At 50.1% G+C, this 6,722-nt stretch overlaps 1 long non-coding RNA gene across 2 annotated transcripts; it reads left to right on the top strand.

Annotated features, from left to right (window-relative positions):
• On the top strand, positions 1-1,196 carry LOC115294701. Of its 2 annotated transcripts, none has more exons than XR_003910074.1 (2): positions 1-249; positions 945-1,196. It is a non-coding gene; the product is annotated as an uncharacterized LOC115294701 (long non-coding RNA). The 2 variants fall into 2 exon arrangements; XR_003910073.1 differs by lacking the exon at positions 1-249 and adding an exon at positions 308-398.
• The last annotated feature ends 5,526 nt before the right edge of the window (positions 1,197-6,722 follow it).

The following is a 6,722-nucleotide window of genomic DNA, read 5'->3' as shown; positions in this document are numbered from 1 at the left end:
GCCCCTGGCGGGCTCCCCTGGTTTCGGAGCCGCAGCGCTGAGAGGCGCCGCTAGGGTGCAGCATTGCCTGCGAGATCTGGCGGCAGAGCTCCCGCGCTACCCCAGCTGACCGCAGGTGTCCCAAGGCAACCAACCCTGGCGGCAGGAGACGTTGGATTTCTGAATTTCCGAGGCCAACTCAGGAAAGGGGGAGAGGAAGCTTTGAGAAAGACAATATCTCTAGCTGCGGAGAGCTGGAGAGACGGCCAGGTTTGGCGTCGGAGGGCAGGAAAGGATCTAACCATTGAAGCACCTGCTGCGGGTGAGGGGTGGGGCAGAACACAGAGCAACCGTAGGCCGACCCGGTGCGCACCCTCAGGGCCGTCGGTGCTGTGACACAGTCCAGGGACACCAGGAGGGTGAGCCCTAAAAGCTTTAGGAGGGAGCTGGGAATCAGGGAGGGCTTTAGGGAGTGGTCCATCAGCTGACATCAGAAAGATGAGTAGGAATTACTGACAACTGACAACAAGGAGAAAGGGGCACTGGGGCTTCTGGTTACAGGGAACAGTCAATGGGAAAACCTGGAGATGGGGGAAAGGGTGGCCAAATATTGGGGGCAAGGGCCAGCACTCTCAGAAAGATGTCACTTCTGGGAGCAGGGGGGCAGGGGGAGTAGTGAGACCCCTTCAGTGCCCAGAGAAGGAGCACCATCTTTATCCTGAAAGCCTGGGCTCATTCTGAAGGGTTTTGTGCATGGGAGAAACAATAGTCCAATCCTAGCTCTGCCACTTGCTATTTTCATGCTATGGGAAAAACCAGTTCCCCTCTCTGAGCCTTAGTTTTCTCATCTGTAAAATGGAGACAGTGAAACCCACTCTTTTTGGTCCTGTGAAGCTTAAAAGAGGTAAACAGAGAACCCTAAATGGTGACTTTCCTTCCCTGACCTTTTTATTTTGCTGCAATAGCATTCAGATGGAGAAGCCGCCGATGTCAGCTTGGCAAACATCAGTATTCCGGGGGAGTCACCCCAGCCAGCTCCCAGGGGCCAAGAACCGTTTCGTCATGTGTCATTGCCATCAGAAACACGTTCTGCCCTCTTATTCCTGTTTATAATGAAAATGCATTTTAATCATGTGCAATCTCCAGGAAAGATGGTAACACAGAGAACGGTTAAAAAAAAAAAAAGAAACAATAAAAAGCTAAAAATAGAGACCAAATCAGCTACTCTATTGAAATGCTAAAGGACGAAACCTCGTGACACAGATGGAATAATAATGTTGGTTCAGAAGGCAGGCAGGGGGAGTACTGGGACCCCATTACCCTCCCCCACAGAATCACCTCAGCTGGCGCTTTCCGGGGTGGGTGCAGGTGGGGACAGATGCAGGAACACAGCGGATGTTTCCCTCTGGCCAAAAGCATGAATGCAAGGGCGAAATCTGGACAAAGGAATCCCAAGTTGCAGGTAAAGCCTGACAATATAAAGTGAAGGAGGAAGGGGAGGCACAGGACAGAGGCATGTGGGGAGTTAGTTGAGAGTAGGGAAGAGAGGGTTTGGGGGCAGGACACAGAGAGCGGCAGCTATGGGGAGCCGCCTCCTTAAAAGTCAGCTGGGTATTAAGAAGGCACCCCCTCTGAGTAGGGCCCGGTCTCACCCCAAAATCGCCTGAGGAGCACACCCCCAGGTCCTACTGCACAAGTGTCCTCCAAAACAATTGCATCAGTAGCTGGGGGTGGCCTGGGGACTGGCATTTTAAGCTCCCAGGTCATGCCAGGGTTGAGAACCAGTGTTCTGGAGATCGAGGAGTACTTTCAAATAAATTTTTTAAGTTTATTTATTTTGAGAGAGAGTCTCAAGCAGGCTCCCTACTCTCAGTGCAGAGCCTGATGCAGGGCTCGAACTCACAAATTGTGAGATCATGACCTGAGCCAAGGTCAGATGCTTAACTAAGTCACCCCGGCACCCTATTACTTGCTGATAATTTAATGACTTTGGGGGTGCCCAGTGGGGGTTTTAAGGCACCACAATGCATGAAAGTCCCGCACTGAGCTAACCCTACAGACATGTGTTGTCATTTAAATCCACCCAACCACCAGTGAGCCCCCACTTACAGAGATGGCTAACGCTCACCAAGCAGTTATTGGGCCTTTTCATCACCTCACTGACGGTCACAACACCCTGTGAAATAACTGCTTCATGCAAGTGTGACATTTCAGGCCCCGCCCCAAGAGCAGCCAGCTAACACATGGCAAAAACAGAGCTGAGCTCTGGCACCTCCCGGCCAGGCCAGTACCCCAGCTGCCCTCACGTCCTGCCCAGGCCCGCCCTCCCCTCCGCCTGCCTTCCAACTGAGGGAGGGGACAGAGCCAGCGTCTGGGCCCAAACAGCACAACCAAGACTCCGAGACTCCCGTTGGGAGCAGCCTGGGCAAAGGACCCCGGAAGAGCGCTGAATGCAAAGAGAAGATGGCCCCAAGGCGGAAACATGTTAGTTGTAGAGAGCATGGCTCTGAAGAGAGCCCAGTAGGAATGGAGCTTGCCATTGGAAAAAGCAAGGAAGCTCCTGGAGCCCTGTAGGATGCTCAGTTCTGGGCACGCACCTGCTTCTCTGTTCATTCCCCTCCCAGCAACCACCCTGACTCCTCCTTGCTCTCCTCCTCCTTACCCTGCTTCCTGTCTAGCCTTAACTTCTCTGGGCTAAAGAGCTCTTTGCTTTTCCTGCAAAAATAATACATGCTTAGAAGAATAAACTAAGAAAACCCAGAAGTGGATTAAGGGATATCTTCCTTCTTCTCATTTCCCAGTCCCAACCCCCAACACCGCATCTCCAACAGATACCTGCAGAATAATGTGGTCTGTGTTTACCCAGACCTTGTGTGTGCTTACGCAAACATACATGCTCACCTGTAAATGGATGTGATTTGGCTTTGTCTATAAAAGTGAAATCTTAGGGGCACCTGGTTGGCTCAGTCGGTTGAGCATCTGTCTCCTGATTTCGGCTCAGGTCGTGATCCCGGGGTCGTGGGATTGAGCCCCTGTGACGGGCTTCACACTGAGCATGGAGACTGCTTGAGATTCTCTCTCTCCTGCCCTTCCTCTGATCGCTCTCTCTCTTGTCTCAAAAATTAAAAATAAAAATAAAAGAAATCTTAATATACATATTAAATTACATACAAGCTCATTCTTTCCCCTTAAAAATTACCATGGATATTTTTCTTATTTAAAAATTTTTTTCTTTATTTAAGTAATCTCTACACCCAAGATGGAGCTCAAACTCACAACCTAAAGATCAAGAGTCCCCTTGTCTTCTGACTGAGCCAGCCAGGTGCCCCCAGCAGGTACATTTTTCAAGGGGACAAAGATCTTCCTCATTCTTGTTAAGAGCTTTACAGAATTTCAAAATAATAATTCCCAGAATTTATTTACCATTCCTCTGTCCATCAACATTGCCATTATTTCTGTAGTTTTGCTATTTAAACAAATGCTGTTGTGAATATTCATGTGTGTATCTTTCTATTCCGCTAACACTGTTTCTTAAAGAGAGGTTCCTAGAAGTAAGATGAGCTGGGGCATAGGATGTGACCTTTTCAAATGCTGATGATGGTGATGATGTTAGTGATAGAGGCTGACTATATCTCACATGATTTTGCAGTGCCGGCCTCAGAAGTACATTTTACTCACTATTTCATTTACCAGGTCTATACGGTTCTGTTATTATCCTCATTTTTCATACAATAACCATGAGGCCTACAGAGGTTGACTCCCTTGCCCCACATCCCAAGCTGGTAAATAGACCGTCCTCCAAAAAGGTGGTGCCGACATCCACCATAGCAACAGAGCCCATTTCTTCACATCTTCCCCAACAGAGGATGTGATGGTCTTTGTAAGAATGAACAATCAAAAGGTTCCTCTCTTTGGGTTTGCTTCTTACTCCTAGAGGTTGACTATCTTCTGCAGTCTCCATCACTACAACTTTGTTTCAGACCATTGTCTCTTCCACTTGGACCAGAGCCTTCATTGGCTCCTGCTGCCAGGGTTCACCCTTCTGGCTCATCCTTCACACTGCCTGAACAGGCTCACCCTCTCCTGAAGCCCTTTGACAAAGTTCTGATTCCTTGATCTGACCATTGAGGCCCTACCAGCCTATCCAAGTCAGTATTCTTCCTCTGGCCCTCCTGTCCCTTTCCCATCAGCTTTCACAAACCATGTCCATGTGGAAGTACATTCTCTCTGGAATGGCCTTTCCATCTCTTATATGCCTAGAAAACTCCTACGCACCCTTCAAAGCCCAACAAAAATCGCCCCTCTTACAGCCAGGTGAAACCAAGAATACCAAAAAGTTAATTGTGACGGAGATTCACAAGTGATATTTATTTCTGTTATATACTTTTTTCCTAAATGTTTTGCCATGAGTAACCATTACTTTCATAAGAAGAAAAAAATAAAGTAACTCTAATTTTCAAACACTTCTCAGCCAAAATGTGTTAGTCTGTGCTTTTTGGTTTATATTTGGGTCTAAGTAGGTGTCCTTTTCCTCTGAGAAAGTTTCCAGAGTGGATGGTGTATAGGTGAACCTCAATAAGTGGTTGCTGAATGCACTGACTGATTAACAGGTAAGTCAAGCACACACTCACACACACCTTGACTGACTTCTAAAGCATAAACCTCTCTTGCATTCAAAAGAAGACTCTCCTGGCCTCCCCTCCCACAGAAGCTAGAGACAGGCATCAACCTCCAGCAAGCCCTTCCGTGTGATCCTTCCAGGGCTCCTCTGAGTCTTGGCTGGCGAAGAGAGCAGACATTACATCTGTGACTCAGTGATGGGCCCGTGTCCCATTCCCAAATGTAGAAGGCACAGTTTGGGAGCACAGAGAGGGAAGGGAGACATCAACTCTGCTCTGCCCTGTGGTGTGCAATTTTGCCCCCTCCGATCCCTTGTGTGACCCCAGGTGTGAGGGCAGCCTTACAAATTATGCAGCAACTGGGGACTACGTCTCTCCTTGCTGGGGACTTGTAAGGTTTCAGAGAATTCACCTTTCTCCTTGGGAGGTGTTTCTTTGGGTGCGTGTGTATCAGCTGTCTATTGCTGCATGATAAGCCATGCCAAGCAGTGTCTCAAAACAATGCAGATTCACTATTTTGCCTGATTCTGTGGGTTGGCTGGGTGATTCTGGCCTCACTCACATTGTGTCGGGTGCTGGAAGGTCCAAGACGGCCCCGGCCTGGTAGTTCAGGCTTGCTGTTGGCTGGGACACATTGGTGCTCCTCCTTATGACCTCTCTTATGGAGAGAGCTGGAGCCCAATGCCACCCCTGAGTGCCCTCAGACCCCTGCTCTCTGAGGCTCAGCTCTAGACAGGGGAGGACTTGAGGAAAGCCACTGCAGTGGGGAAGGAAGGTTGGTCCTGAGGAGAAGCCAGCCCCCATGGACGGGACAGGTTTCCAAAAGCTGGAGAGAGACAGGAAGAATGACCATCTTTCTCAGGAGGCTGCACACCAGAGCCTAGTTAGGAACCGGGTGTGTTTATGAGGAGGTTGCCAGCGACAGCCACAGAGGTGCTCCCAGTTTCCCCTAGAAAAGTTGCCTTTCAGTTCCAGAAAGTGCATCTGGCAGCTGGCCTCTTGCTGCAAGAACCCCTAGGACCCAGCTCTAGCTGAGGCCGCTCTCTTCCTGGGAAGTGCCCGCCAGTGGCTGGGTGTGACCGTCCAGTGCAAGTCTCCTAAGAACAGTCTTTGCCCTACCCCTGCACACCGCACTGGCCAAATGTCAGATCTAACCCACCGTCCAGAGGTCTCCCCGAGTCGTCCCCTTGCCTTCATCTTTCATGGGCCTTCTGCGCCAAGAAACCTCTTGTCCTGCTGTGATTACTGAGCATTTATTATGCCTCAGGCACTGTGCTAAGTGTCTGGGGGCATTGCCATTTAGTCCCCAGAGCAATCTATGAGACAGAAGCTGACATCATCCCCATTCTCTGTTTGAGGAAACGGAGGAGCAGAGGGATCCTATAGCTGGCCCAGAGGCCCCCCCGCCAGTGCAAGGCTGGGCCAGGTGTTTGGGTCAGAGCCTCTGGAGGGCAGGTCCCTGGGCCATGATTGAGCATTCTCATCTCTAACGTTTTGTTTTTGTTTTTTGAGAGACAGAGACAGAGATAGAGACCGAGTGTGAGTGGGAGACAGGCAGAGAGGGAGACACAGAATTGGAAACAGGCTCCAAGCTCTGAGCTGTCAGATCATGACATGAGCTAACCTTAACCCACTGAGCCACTCAGGCACCCCTGGGCAATCTCATTTCGATGGCCTTTCAGCCTCAGGTTCTCTAGACTTTCATTTCCTCCAGATTGAAAAAAACTACACTTTCGTTCCTGGAATTTGTCTAATTTTGGAATAAAGTTTCCTGGTAATCAGGTCATTAGCAGGTGCTGAAATTAAAGTCTTCTCCGCAGCGTGCCTATGTCAGGATTGTCCCCGTGGAGAGTTGAGGCTGATTGTGGGAAGGAAAGCAGTCGAGGTGTGTGGAGCATGGGAGGGGGGGGCTCGGTTTCCCCACGTTCAGCAGGTCCTCACAACACACCCGACTTTGTGGATGCTGGAAGTTCGAGGAAGAGAGAGGTCTGCTGACCCCCTCGCACCAGAAATGCACCCCCGTGAATGACCTGGGGCGGTTCCCCAGCAGGGAACAGGAAGCACAGGGTTCCCTGCCCCTCTTGCCCCAGGGAGAACCAGCCCCTCACCATGAGTGGAGAGGAC

Source organism: Suricata suricatta, chromosome 6 (genome assembly GCF_006229205.1).
Source record: "Suricata suricatta isolate VVHF042 chromosome 6, meerkat_22Aug2017_6uvM2_HiC, whole genome shotgun sequence".
Taxonomy (NCBI): domain Eukaryota; kingdom Metazoa; phylum Chordata; class Mammalia; order Carnivora; family Herpestidae; genus Suricata; species Suricata suricatta.
This window is presented reverse-complemented; position numbering and strand designations above follow the sequence as displayed.